At 38.2% G+C, this 13,439-nt stretch overlaps 1 protein-coding gene across 15 annotated transcripts in view; it reads left to right on the top strand.

Moving 5' to 3' along the window:
- The window catches only part of GTDC1 (glycosyltransferase like domain containing 1), a 209,304-nt gene that overhangs the window by 59,072 nt on the left and 136,793 nt on the right, over positions 1-13,439 (top strand). Inside the window, exon 2 of one of the 15 annotated variants that reach the window (XR_010369537.1) lies at positions 6,284-6,399. The exons of the other annotated variants lie outside the window; for them this stretch is intronic. The gene's annotated coding sequence lies outside the window, so the exon portion shown is untranslated. The remainder of the gene's footprint in view (positions 1-6,283; positions 6,400-13,439) is intronic. 15 annotated transcript variants of the gene reach the window in all.

Raw genomic sequence — 13,439 nt, 5'->3', positions numbered from 1 at the left:
TTTAAAAGTGACAGGTTTTCTTTACGTTTTTGTGTGGAAACCCCCACATGCACTCTTCCCTCCAAAAACTTTACTTGGTTAATTTGTCCAACATGCCTTTTTTTTTTTTTTTCCCTTAAATACGCTCCCATTATTAGGCAATTTCACAATTTGGATAGTTAAAAGAGGGTTTAGATGAGTTTAAATGCAGGCTCCTTCCTTTGAAGTCAGGGGAAGTGTATATATGGGAGCTGAGTTTTGGCAGAAGTGAGCTGGGAATGATGAAGACGATGCGGGGAGAGGTGCGGGGCCGGGGAGGACGCGGGCTGGGACTGCTGGGTGATCTCCACAAAGTGCTAATGTGAAATGGCAGTTGTCTGTTTGATGTGTAAAAGATTTGCTGAAATTCCAGCAAAATATTCTGATGAGAGAAGGAAAGAACAGTCTGGGTTTTCAAACCCTAGCATGTGTTTTCCTTTATGTTCTCAAATGCCGGGTGAAATCCTTATTTTTCTTTCTAAAATGAATTTTATGAATCACCTGGAGAATTGATATTTACATTGCTGGCAGTAAAATGTAATGAAATTGTGCATTATGATTCAGTATTTCTGCACTTAGGATTTTAATGAGGATTTTATCTGTCCTTTTAAATGGTTGCTGTGTATATATTTTATTTCTAGGTTAGTTATGGATTACATTTCTATTTTCAAATAACAAACATATACACTACTATATTATAAAGAATATGATACTTTCCACAATTCATTGTCATTCCAGCCCATAACACTAATTTGATCTTCCAAAGGGAAAGTAAAAAAGCTTTAGTTTGCATCTAATAAAGAGAAAAATATTGATTTTTTTTTTTCCTTTTTTTTTGGTGCTGCTTTTTTTTTCCTAATCTCAGTGGTTTTTTTTAGTTTTTTGGGTTTTTTTAACTAAGATGTAGATATTACAAATTTTGTCAGATACTTGCTTTGCACATGATTTAGATTTATAGCTTTGTGTTCTGGCATCATAAACAACTAATTTTCTTAATGAGTGCCCACAGCTAGGCTGGGTTTTGTGAATTGATGCGTGGTGTAAAGGAATTTTACATTGTACAAACTGTTTTTAGCAAAACAGTTTTGGGAGAAGACTCACTTTAGCACTAATATAAATATATATACTTTTGGGGTTTTTTTTGGGTAAGCTTTAACTTGACCCAAATACACTGAAGTTTGAAACTCATGGTTCAGGTAGTTGTGATATCTCCGTTTCCAGTCTTCAACAGAGTGAATCCAGAGGCCTTGGCTCACCTATTTCAGCCCATGTGCCTCTACCTGAGAGCCAGCTTGGATGGGGCTTGGAGCAACCAAGGTTCCCATGGCAGGGGATTTGGAGCTGGATGATCTTTAAGCTCCCTTCCAACCCAAACTATTCCAGGATTCTTTTTCTACATCTGCTTTTTATGCCAGCTGAGGGCTGTTTGCACGTGCTGTGGGTGTCCATGAGTTTCAGCGTAGATTTTGGAGTTCCATGGTCACTCTGGAAAATGTGCCCAAGGGTGTTTTGTAGTTTTACCTTCTCGATTGCTCTGGGATTGCAGGACTGACTGTCCCTAAGACAGGGCTGGGTCCATTGGTTGCTCTCCAAGGGCATCCCCTCCTGGTGTAATGCCATGTGAGGGACTCAGGCCATAATCTTGGAGCCAGCTCTGATGTGAGCTGAGGCACAGTGGATGAGGGTGGTTGTGGATGGATGGTTGCTTCATAAATGCTACTCTGTGTCAAACAGAAATGTTAGTCTAAACAGAAACCATTTAATTTTATGGATATTATCTCATTTCTTCTCTAAACACACAACACATACCTAGGCAGGAATTTGGTTACAATCTTCATGCCAAATGGTGCCACAATGGAAAACATTTAATTTAGGATCAACTTCTGACTCCCCCATACCAGAGTTTGATCAATTTATTTCCTCCTCCTCTTCCCTTTAATATGTCTCAGCCTAGGTATTGGTAGGCTTTGAGTCATTATGAGGATGAATTTAACTTCTCTACAAAAAACAATTAGGAATATATACACCGTATCTATTAATTAGAATATCTTTGATGAATACAAAGCAACTGAAAGGGTTTTTGTTGTTCATCGTTCTGTAATGAAGATTTCCACAATTTCTTTATTCCCTTGGACACTATTTTTCCCTCCTTGCCTTTGTCCTTTGTCCCTGTCTTTTCCTCCCTTCCTCCTGCACATTTACTCTGATGGTCCAGTGGACACAGTCATTTTAAAGAATGCTTTTCATTTCAAAGCACTGGCTGTTTTTATTGTTTATGTTTATAACCTTGCCTTCTTGTTCATAATTTTTTGTTTTAGCTCTCTTAATTTCCATTTTACTTGTTGCATGCTTGAACTTATATTTCTGTCTAGTTGCAACTTGAAAGAATGAATGAAACAGTAGTGGACACAACATCAAAAGCAAATATGTGGTTTTCTTGTTACAGAATAACTGGAAGAATTAATTCCTTTTAACAGTATGTCAAAGAATTACGTTGGGAAAAAATGTATTCAGAGTGCAGCTAATATTTCCTCACACCACCTTACTTGATGTAACTACATCAGTCCTTTAAATTAGTGATTTACCAAATGTTTTAGAAGGAAAAGGGGTAAATGATTATGGGTAGAAAAATAGAAAATTCATTCCAAATTCTATTTTTCTTGCAGTTAAATGATATTCCTACTGATTGCTGTTAGAGTGTTTTCTTTGGGTGCTAATATGCTTAATATAGCATACTCTATGGAAAATTATATGTATCTAGTTAGAACATGGAAAAATCTTCACGTATTAAGGCATTATGTAATAATATGAACAAATTCTGAACACGTAACTCTATGTATATTATATATGGAAAAACTAAAAAAATTGAAGGGGAGTAATTTGAGAACATCTGTAATTTTTTATTTATGTAAGAGAATATCCCATTTTTAATTAAAGATGGAATTTAAGAATGATAAATGGGACCATTATCTAGTAACAGTTAGTTTTCAGGCATTTTTTTCCAAATGTTCTGCAGATTGCTGTAGGTTTGACAGTGCCTTTGGCTTTTGTGTGCAAAATGCATTTCCTACTCGTGACAGAAGAGTTGTAACTCACTAAACATGGAGCAGTTAGCATGCATGGTGACATCTCTATGCTTAAACCCTGAGGAACTAAATTATTTTAAATTATTTTTAATGCAAAAATTTCCTGGTAGTCAATTTTATTAAAAATCCTAACTGAAAAATTTTATCTGTCAAATGCATGTTGAGAAATATTGCTAAAGACACTAAAACTACTCAAGAAAAGATTCCTTTTGGGGGTGATTTTGGCAGATTTTTGAAGGGTTTTTTTTCCTTTTGGTAGTAGAATGACCATTTTCTTGTGATTCTTTTCCTTTTTTACTTTGCCATTTGAATTCTTTCTTTGCTGCTATCATCCTTGACAAAAGTTGGTTCCAATTTATTGTTACATCCTCAGGTCTTAGCTGTGGGGTATCAAAGTGGGAGGAGAAAAGGTGGGTAGGTGTTTTGGGAGGAACTTGAGTTACCATCAGATGTTGGGCACTTTTTGGTATTTGTGACTCTCAGTTATCCCAGGACCAAATATTTGGTGTCCTTTTGTTTCTCCACGAATCCTCAAGGTCCTGACTGGGAGAAGTTCACTTGCGTGGGGTCAGCTGGCCCTTGTGATTACTGATACTCAAGTGATGTTTTCCAGTCAGAAGGCTTTTTTGGTAGAGGACTTGATTACCCAGCCCTCATCTTTACCTCCTCCAGACTGTTGTGTTACCATCTGCTCAAGGTGGAATCTGGCTTGCAGGAGAACTTGCTCTTCTGAGGTTTAGTACCAGCCCTGCAGAGGATCCTGGTCTGGAATTGGTTTTCAGTGGGTTCTGTGGCTGTTGAGGCATTCAGGTCTGAAGTGCTATAAACACAGACTTCAGGTCTTGTCCCCAAAAGCTCCATAGGGAGGAGTGTCAGAAAAGGGTAATTTGCCACAAAAGAATCTGGGAAACTAGAGTCTAATGTAATTATTGAAAATTGTGTCGTGAGTTAGAAATAGTAAAACCTACATTTTCTTCCATTTTTTTTCTAACGTGGAGCAGAGAATCTGGAACATGGTCTTGCATTGAATTAATACTCATTCTGGTGTAAACACACTGGAAAATATTTTTATAAAGTCTTGCATTTTAATACAGAAGAAAAATATTAGATTTTAATCATACACTCAGAATCATTAAGGTTGGCAAAAACCTCTAAGAGCATCAAGTCCAACTGTTAACCATGCTATGCTATGATGAGTGGAATATAAATTCAGCATTAAAGTAAGCATCTGTACTTGAAAAATCCTAATTTCCAATGCTAACAGCTGCATGGAAGGTCATTGACATTGTGGAGTGCGTGGGGTCTCTGGGGCTCAGCGTGTTTGAAGTCAATATTTATGGTGCCTCTGTACCTCCTGTCATTAGCAGGAGGTTTTCAAGGGACTGTTCTTAGATTATATTTTGCACATGGCTCTTGTTTTCCTAGATACTGATTGGAAAAAAGTGAAGGGTATAATAGTTTTCCTGTCTGCTGGTGGGTGATGAGACCAACATGTTGGGGCTATGGGTGGAATCAGGGTGAATGAATTGGTGGCAGGGAGGGAGTTTGAGATGCTTGTGTGCTTCCTGCGTTTTTAAGGAGTATAAAGGATATTTCAGCTGTTGAGATGAAGCTCAGCAGCTGCTCTGCAAACTCCTAATGGAGCAGGGGACTGGGTTTTCTTTATCTCCAGAGTTTTCCTCTGGTCACAGATATTGCTGGGGCTCCCCATTTCTCTTAACCCATAGTTGTTAAACAGCATGGCTGATACAGAGGAATAATGAAAATGTTTTTTTGCTGGATAAAATGGGATTTGGAGACAACACTGCTGCCTATTAATTGCTAGGTACAGACTAAGGCTCTGAATGATGAAGAGGAAGATACAAAAGCTGTGTGCACCGAGCAAATGCTTTGCTGTGCAGCCAAAGAGCTTTGCAACCACACTCTGGGTTGTTACAGCATCACTGTGGTATTTGCCCTCCCATTATCTCTTCAGTTCACTTTTCTATGGTGTCTGGTCCATGCCTATTTTATTTTATTTTTAATTTTATTTTTTTAAATGTTGTTTTATTTATTTTGCCTTTCAGCATGTGGTTTAAAACTGTAACTTCATTGACTCTTGCATATAATAGCTTTCATTTTGTCTTTGAAATGCAGAGGGGTGTTTTGTGTGAGCAGTAGTGTATCCAAGGTAGAATATTTCATGTTTTTGCAGATTGCTAGTATTACATGCCAGAGCAGCCTTCTGACCATGAAGCCCAGCCACGTTTGTTCTATTAGCTGCACTTCAGAAGTATTTGTTTAGTTTTTTCCTCAGATGGATAACCAGTATGGAACATTCTGTCCACAGAAGTCTTATTAAAGAGGTTAGAGCATCCTGCTAATTAGAAAAAACTAATTAGGCAGATTGTTGAGCCTGTAACCAGAATTTTATATTTTAATGGATTTTGAAATGCAGCGTGCTCCCTTTTTCTATTGTAAAACACACTTTTTTCCTTTTAAATGTCTGGAAACAGTCTTTTTGAGGAGGTTATGCATTCAGAATAAGAAAGCAGCAACATTTTAATTTTTGAATTTATTAAATAAACTGTTGAAGAATATATACTGTAAAACTGATGAAACCATTAATTCATATCAGCCTCTTATTGTGGCAGAAAAAAATTGTTTAGTTCCTTTCCTGTTGGTAGGCTTCAAGTTTAACTGCCCCAACGAGGAGTTGAATTAAGTTCATGTGAAGAAGCAATATAATTTGTGGCAGTGTTAAAATTAGACTTAGATGGTACAGAACTCACAAATTACTCTTTGCTACTTCAAGCTAAAATTCATTGACCAGTGTTTCACTGAGCCTTGGGAAGTTTATCATGTTTAAAGCTGGATCCAGTCCACATTTGAGTGCTCTTGTAGTGCTGTTAGAGACTTTTGGCCTGGAAGCAGAAAAATGAGCTTGTTCTGTGCCGTGGGGTGACCTGGAAGCAAAACCATCAGGGTTGGTTGGGTTTGCATGGTTCACATCTTAATTCCAGGTTTGCAAGGTGCCATGTGGAAAGCAAGGCATGTTTGTGGCTGGGGACAAAATGCTGGATTGGAGAAACATTTAAAAATATATATATTTAAGATGGATTTCTCCCCAACATCTACTTTTGAACTCTCTTTCAACTGTGCCCTGCTACAAACTTTAATTAGTCGTAACCTCTTTTCAGGCTTGTCATTCTGCATTTTGCAAAATGCTCTGGCTTGTGGAGCAGCCGTGTGGCCAGGAGCCGTGGGCAGTGACCTGGAGTCTGTGTCAGGACCATCCTCTGAGATGTAACTCAAGGTACAGATGTTGCAGTTGGTGAGTCGAGGTTGGCTGCCATCTGGAAGGTGGCCATCTGCTCCCTCCTGCAGCAGCAGAGCACCATGCTTTTGGGGGCCCCTGCCCCTTCCTGTCACAACCTGAGTCAAGACAATTCAGAATTGCCTCTTTGAAGCCTGATTTGGGAATATTGGCCGGCCAAGTGCTTGGCACTTAGAGAAGTAAGGGTTTGGGGAGGGAAAAACAAATACTTCTAGACAAGATTTAGAAATGAGCTGTCCGAAGGGACTTTAGTAAAGCAATGGAGACTTAAGGTATGTAGCTCAGGTCTGGAAATGTAGGAGAAACGATGGAGCAAAGGGAGATGCAGCTTGCTATGCTGATAAAAAACAGACAGAAATGTCCCTTTGGAGCATGGAACTTGCTGTTATTTTGCTAATGCTTCAGGAAATTTATGGAATAGAGATTCCATATATTTTCTGAAGCATTAGCAAAATAATAGCAAGTTGAAAACCACATGAAAGCAGAACTGTGGATGCAGGGACTGGAGGATAGGAGGAAAGGAAGGAGGAAAACCTTCCTACTTCCAGTCCAAGGAGACTGAAAAGAAGGCAAGACTTGTATTTGTGGTGTCAGTCCTGCACAGCCAGACCTCCTATATTTGCTGGAGTGTCAGCTCTGGCTTTGGCCAGTCAGATTTGTGATCAGCATCTGTGCTGACCTGTAGGTTCACACCCTTCCACACTCCTGCAGTTCAGTCTTCAGCCTGAAACCTGGGACTGTTATCAACCAGACAGGTCTAGGTAGTTAGCATGATGTCATGTCTCTTCATGGGTTTATGGAGCAGGGCTGAAATTTATGGCCATAAATATTTTAAATTGTTTTTGTTTGGCTTCTTGGGGAGAAACATTTCCATGGGTGAGAGGTTGTTTTGTGAGAGGCTCCACTGTATGACAGATCATATGGATGGTTTCAGTACATGGGGGGCTTGTACCACTTCAGTGTCATAGGTTGGAATTGTTAAAGGCACTTAACAGCTTTACAGATTCTTGTTTAATTACTGGTCATTATTCTGAAGTGGATGACTCATTTAGCCTGCAGTGATGGGAGGTGTTCTGGCCCTCTATATAATTCTACACATACATATTTTTGCTCCTAAGCACTAGAAAAATGTCTGCTTTCCTCTTGTATGTCTCATTTCCTGGGGTAATGCAAAGAAAATGGATCTGAGAAGGGACTATGGAATGAGAAAGGGGATGTTGGGAACAAATTTGTATCAATCTGGATGGCTCTTGTTGCACACCTGAACTCTGCCATTCAGTTCTCACCTGAAAGGGTATATAATACTCTGATAAATCTATTGGATTTATTACAGTAATGGACTAAATCTATTAGTCCATTCTTCTCTATTGGTATTTCAGATTAGAAAATGGGCATGACAATATGAAATTCAGTGCTTAACATGGTCTGATGTGGTAAAGTGTTAAAATTAACATTTAAACCAGTTCTGGATTAGCTGTCATGAGCTTTTCTTCCCTCAGTTAAGGCTGCGTGTCCTTTGCTGTGACCTTCTGTGTGTCCTGGTGAAGGCCCATTGCAGAAGCAGGGACTTTGAATTTACCACTCTGTATCACTTGGTCTTGTTGCATGGAGATCTAAATAAATTTGCATTTCTCTCAATAAATGGGGATGTTTTGAACCTTGACTTTCTAATGCTTCCCAGCTGGGTGTTTTTTCCCTGCTTTGTCAAGGAGGATGACTGTAGTAAGACCATGAGCTGATTACTCCCTGTATTAGATAATAATTTCTTAATGTGGGAGGGATATTAAGAAGAATAGATGTGAATGCTCTTGGAAAACTCTTTATGGAATAAGGTTTAAGCACTGCTGTTAATAGGATGCACATTCCCTTTCATGCTGAGTCAGGCAGAGCTTGGCTAAATATCCAAGAGAAAAACTAAGGAGGTCTTAGACACACTTGCAAAACATGTGGTGATTGTGCTGTCTTTAAAAATTGCCACTATTGCTGTGATTGCATTGTCACCTCTGAATTTTAGGTGGGCAGTAGCTGGAGTTTAATTAAAGATTAGCCCTGCTTTCATCTAGACCTGTCTCTGAAGTACTTCGTTGTTCCCCTACATCATGTGTTTGTCTTATGATGTGCCAGTGGCAAATAGTTATGAGTTTGACCTAAAATTTAAAAAAACCCTGCCTGTTTTAAGTGTCCACGTCACTGGTAGAGGCTGCTGGGTGCAGGGAACAGAGGGAGGAGGAGTGGAGGTACAGGAGGGACATTGGGTGTCCTGATGGGGAGGCACTGCATCAGTTACCAACTAATCCTGGCTTTTCTTGGGAGAAGCCTGAGTCATCATTTGAGATGAAATGTCTCTTTTGAATGAAAAGCTAATTTGTTGGATGGAGGCTTTTTCTCCTCAGCGACATTTAAAAAAGAATCCAAAAGGTTTTGGGGCTGGCTGTTCAAGTTTGTTGAAGTCTCTTCAGTATGGAAAAAAAGGGACTTAGGAATTAGTTAGCCTTAGAGTTAGATAAGATCTTGTGAAAGTATTTTTAGGGATTATTTTTTGTTTGGTTATGGTTTTGGTTGTAAAAGCTTTTTCTGGATTATGTAAGTGAAGGCAGGACAAGATACTATAACTCTAGTTTGTATTTTATAGGGTGCTCTGAAAGATAATCTGGAGGATGTTTATTAGAGGAGTGGTAGTAGTAGGAGGATAGAAATACTGAGTTTCTTTTTAATTTTTTTTCTTAGGATTCTGAATCTTCTTTTAATTGTGTAAGCTTTTTAAAACATTCAGGTTGATTTGTAATGGTATATTCTTAATGGTTTGTTTTTCTAATACTGTTTGGTGAACTCTAGAATGGCTCTACTGTCATTCCCAGCAGCTCTTCACTGAAACTTTTCCCCCAATTAAGTATTTTTAAGATACTTTCATTATGAAAGTCCTTGAAGTTAAGATGAAGTCTATTTTTTTTTTAATTTTCCCTTGTGTTGGCATATGAATGTAGTTTTGCCCTAGTGGCACTTCCCCATTTCGGATTATTTTCTACCTCTGCATATTATGTGATTTCTTGTTCAAGTGAATGACAAGATGATGTATGACACACTTGAGATGGTATTGAGCAGAGTATAGTTGGAAAATTGCAGTGATAATTTTCTTTTTACATCTCAAACTTACATGCCATTGAAGGGAAAAAAAAAAGTGTAATAGCAACTCAACAAAAAGCATAAGGGGAAACCTAGAAAAATTACAGGGAAATTTCCATAACAGATACACAAGTAGTGCTGCTTTAATAATGATTTCCTGTCATGAACTATTTTTATCATTTGCCAGCTCTCTGACGTGGCATTCTATTTAACATTTTTGAGAGCCATGTTTTAATCAGATTAAGCTCAAGGAAACCGATAGGTATCTGTTTGGCTCATGACTTGTGCTTCTGTTTCTGATTTAGTCACAAGACTATTGTTGCTGGAATCTTTTAAACCCCATTTTGCTTCCACTTGCAGCCGGTGTGTGAGCCTGGAGGTTGAGTGCCAGGGATTTTCATGATATAAACACACAGGGCTCGTTATGGAATTATTTTGTAAATTAAAGAAGACTGGTACAAACTGTGTCTTTTTCTTCATGTGATTAAATGGCTAAAAATAACCATCTATTTTTAGTTTCAGGTGCGGTTATGTTTCTTAGGAACAAACTCACTCAAAGCAGTTTGCTAGGGGAGGCTGACCATGAGCAGTTCTGCATTCTGAACCACTTAAGGAAAGCAAAAATCCTTAAAAAAATATTGATATTCTTGCATCATTTTATATATATGTGCAACATAATGATGCTTTCCATGAAAAGAGATTATCAGAATAAAATACAAACATCTGTATTTTTAACTTCGATACTTTTGGTTTTTTTAGTAATTTTATTAAATGAAAGACAGCAGAAAAGTTTCTAAACAAAACTCCCATAGTCTCCAATACTGACCACATCCTGCAAATTTAGAAAATTAGAAGAAAAAGAAGAGATGCTGCATTACATTTGGAATCATGGTTGTGCTTGGGTATTAGTGAATTTGACACCTCATTTGGTGGTCTCAGCATCTTGGAGCACGGGGAGGACCAGCAGCCTGGCTTTTAAAAGCTCTGTATATCCATGTTTTCCTAATTTCCAGAGCAAAAACCCCCTATGTATTACATTTCTAATGACCTCTTTTGTCTGTTGCAAATGCAGAGAGATTGTATTCAACAGCTTGGTTTGTGTGGTGTCTTCCTGCAGTGTATTATTTATTTGGTTGACGTGTTCGAAAACTGCGAGCGTAAGAATTAATAAAGGTTATTAGTTACTTTCCATAATAAAATTAGCTGACCTTTAAGAGCATTATACAGGGGCTGTCTAAGTGGAAAAATGACAGAGTGCATTTTTATTCTGGTAGCCATTTCGATTACTAAATCTTACAGTCACAATATAGAAACTACGTGTGGTGATTAAATGTGGCTCTTGACTGTGTATTTGCAGACAACAATGAAACAAGTGGAATTTTTGTGTTCAAGACAGAATTTAACCCCTCGGTTATGGTTTCGCCCACATCTTATATTTGGTTCCATTTGAACAACACAGAGAAAAAAAACGAACAAAAACCGACCAAAACCAAAGAAAATGCAACTTAATTTTCTAAAATTGAGTGTCCTTTGGAAGCGGCAGCGCCGGGAGTTCGCTGTGGTTTTTCTGGAGCGTGATGATGTGCAGATTCCTCGGGCAGCCTGACTTGGGTCTCTGTCAGGCTACACTTGGTAGCTGGGCGTATACAGCTCACTCAGTCAGCCTGATAGTCTTTAGTCATCTCAATTTATCTGCCAGTTTAAAGGGACACTTGCCATCCAATCCAGTATTGGAACATGAAGTGCACACGCCCACCTGTATTTTTAAGTTGGGGACAGGATACACTTCATTTCCAAAGGAGCTGTTACAGCAAACTTCCTTAATTTTATTTTCTTTGTACTGAATAATGACATTCTTTAGCTGTGCCATTATCTAGAAGAGATTTTATAAAGGCTTTAATCTTAATTGTTATTTTTGAAACATGATAATCTATATAATGATGATAGTATGGCTTGTATTTCAGGTGAACTTCAGATTTGCTGGTGCTACTGCATTGTACTTTTTCAATTTTTGACTAGGTCTTATAACATTTGTTGAAATCCTTACAAGATATTCATCTATTTGTGGCATCATATAGGTCTGGCTCCCCATCTGTCTCTGTTTTTCATGACAACGAGGCTCTGGTACATTTTTTTTAATTTTAGTTCTTATTCATTGAAGCCCACTGTAATGCTGTTTCTATCTTAGCTGTTTGTCCAATAGATTTTATTGATTATTTGGGATAAAATAAAAGATTTATTCATAGGGACAAGTATTAGCCAGCTATCAGTGAATTCAGTTTAGTTAGGTTAGTTTTTCTACCTTATGAAACAGAATGTAATCAGAATCCATTTATGTGCTATTAAATAAATAAATAAATTACTAACTCAATGTAATGCCAAAAGCTAAGAAATATTGGGGAAGAAAAGTTCTTAACTGAATTATTTTCTGCTAGGCCATATTTCTTAAGGGTCTCATAGAGATTCTATATTTTAAAAGTAAGGGTATGAATCTCAGGTTCAGATTCCCTCCAAATAAATCCTTATTTAACAGGATATCCCTGAGACTTTTCCCCCCCCTTTTCGTTCGTGGTTTTTTTTCCTTTTTCACTATTGGCAAGGCTGACTGAAACAGTCTCATCTGGTTTAACTAAAAAATCTTTGCATTACTTGGCGGTGGTTTCTTTTGTACGTGGTGCTTAGAGCTCCTTGAAGCTGGAGCGCACAGGAAATGCAAATCATGCAAATCATCCTCGCGCTGACGATGTACAGTGGCGTGATTGAGCAGCAGTACGTATGGCTCGTGGGCTGACCACATGAAAGGGCTCATTTAAAGACCAGATGAGCCCAAGCTGGCTTAAGTTAGACTATGTGTGAGCTTCAAAGCTTATAGAATAGCATCCTTTTTAAAAATAAATTTATTTTATTAATAACACCTGCGCCGAGTTTTTAAACAGTGAGAACATGTATAGATGAACGTTATATTGAGTAACAGGCCATGCTTAAATCAGAAGGGCAATATTGTTGGTGTGGGTTTCTTTTTTTTTTTTTTTGTTTAGTTTTGTTTTTTTTTTGTGGAAATTCAGGTATACATTCATATGGGGGGAAGGTGACCGCAGTCTAATGCACTGCAAAAAAAGTCCAGTTCGTGTTTGGTGCACATAAACCCCAACTCTTTTCTGCCTTTCAGGTAAAAATGAAAATAAATGGAAGATAAAAGGGAGTTTTTCCTGCGCAGCAGGGTTAAGAACAGGCTTTCTGTAAGTGCTTTTGAGTGCTGAGAAGAGGGAGTTGATTGCTGGCTGCTTCAAATTTCTTGGTAACTGAGGAAAAAAAATCCTGCATATTATTTTTCATACTTCTGAGCAGCTTTTTCAGTAGTTTTAGGGCTTTATCCTTCCAATAGAGCTGAGCCCTTGTGCTGTGGACTCTGGACCTTGAAGATGGTTAGGCGAGCAGCTGTGGTGGGAGCACTGGGCTTCATCAGCAACTCTTGAGATGGACCTATGGACACAACTTGAGTAAAGTCACAGAGTAAAAATACTGGTAGAATAATAAGCATTTTTTTCATATTAATCTGGCAACAAAAAGAGTGGCTGAGAGAGGTAATAGTGTCCTTAAAAACATTCTTACCTTTGGTAGTGTCAACATGGGTGGCTCTCTTTCTTGTAGTGAGAGTCTTATTTCTTAAAAGTCTTTTTTGTTTTATTCAGCCCTCATTCGCTTTCCTTTGGATGTTTTTTAAAAGTTGAGATTCATTCAAATAATGTAACATGACACAAAGCTGGAAAATGTCAATCTTGGACTGTTTCTGTGTCATCTTGTTTAATTTTTACTTGAAACAGTAGCCCTGAGGAGGTCTGCGGTGGGACTGGGCAGGACACTGCACTCCATCACCCTGACGGATGTAATTCTGG

The sequence above is a fragment of the Passer domesticus genome, chromosome 10 (assembly GCF_036417665.1).
Source record: "Passer domesticus isolate bPasDom1 chromosome 10, bPasDom1.hap1, whole genome shotgun sequence".
NCBI classification, from domain to species: domain Eukaryota; kingdom Metazoa; phylum Chordata; class Aves; order Passeriformes; family Passeridae; genus Passer; species Passer domesticus.
The sequence above is the reverse complement of the archived record's forward strand: the minus strand, read 5'-3'. Positions and strand labels throughout refer to the sequence as shown.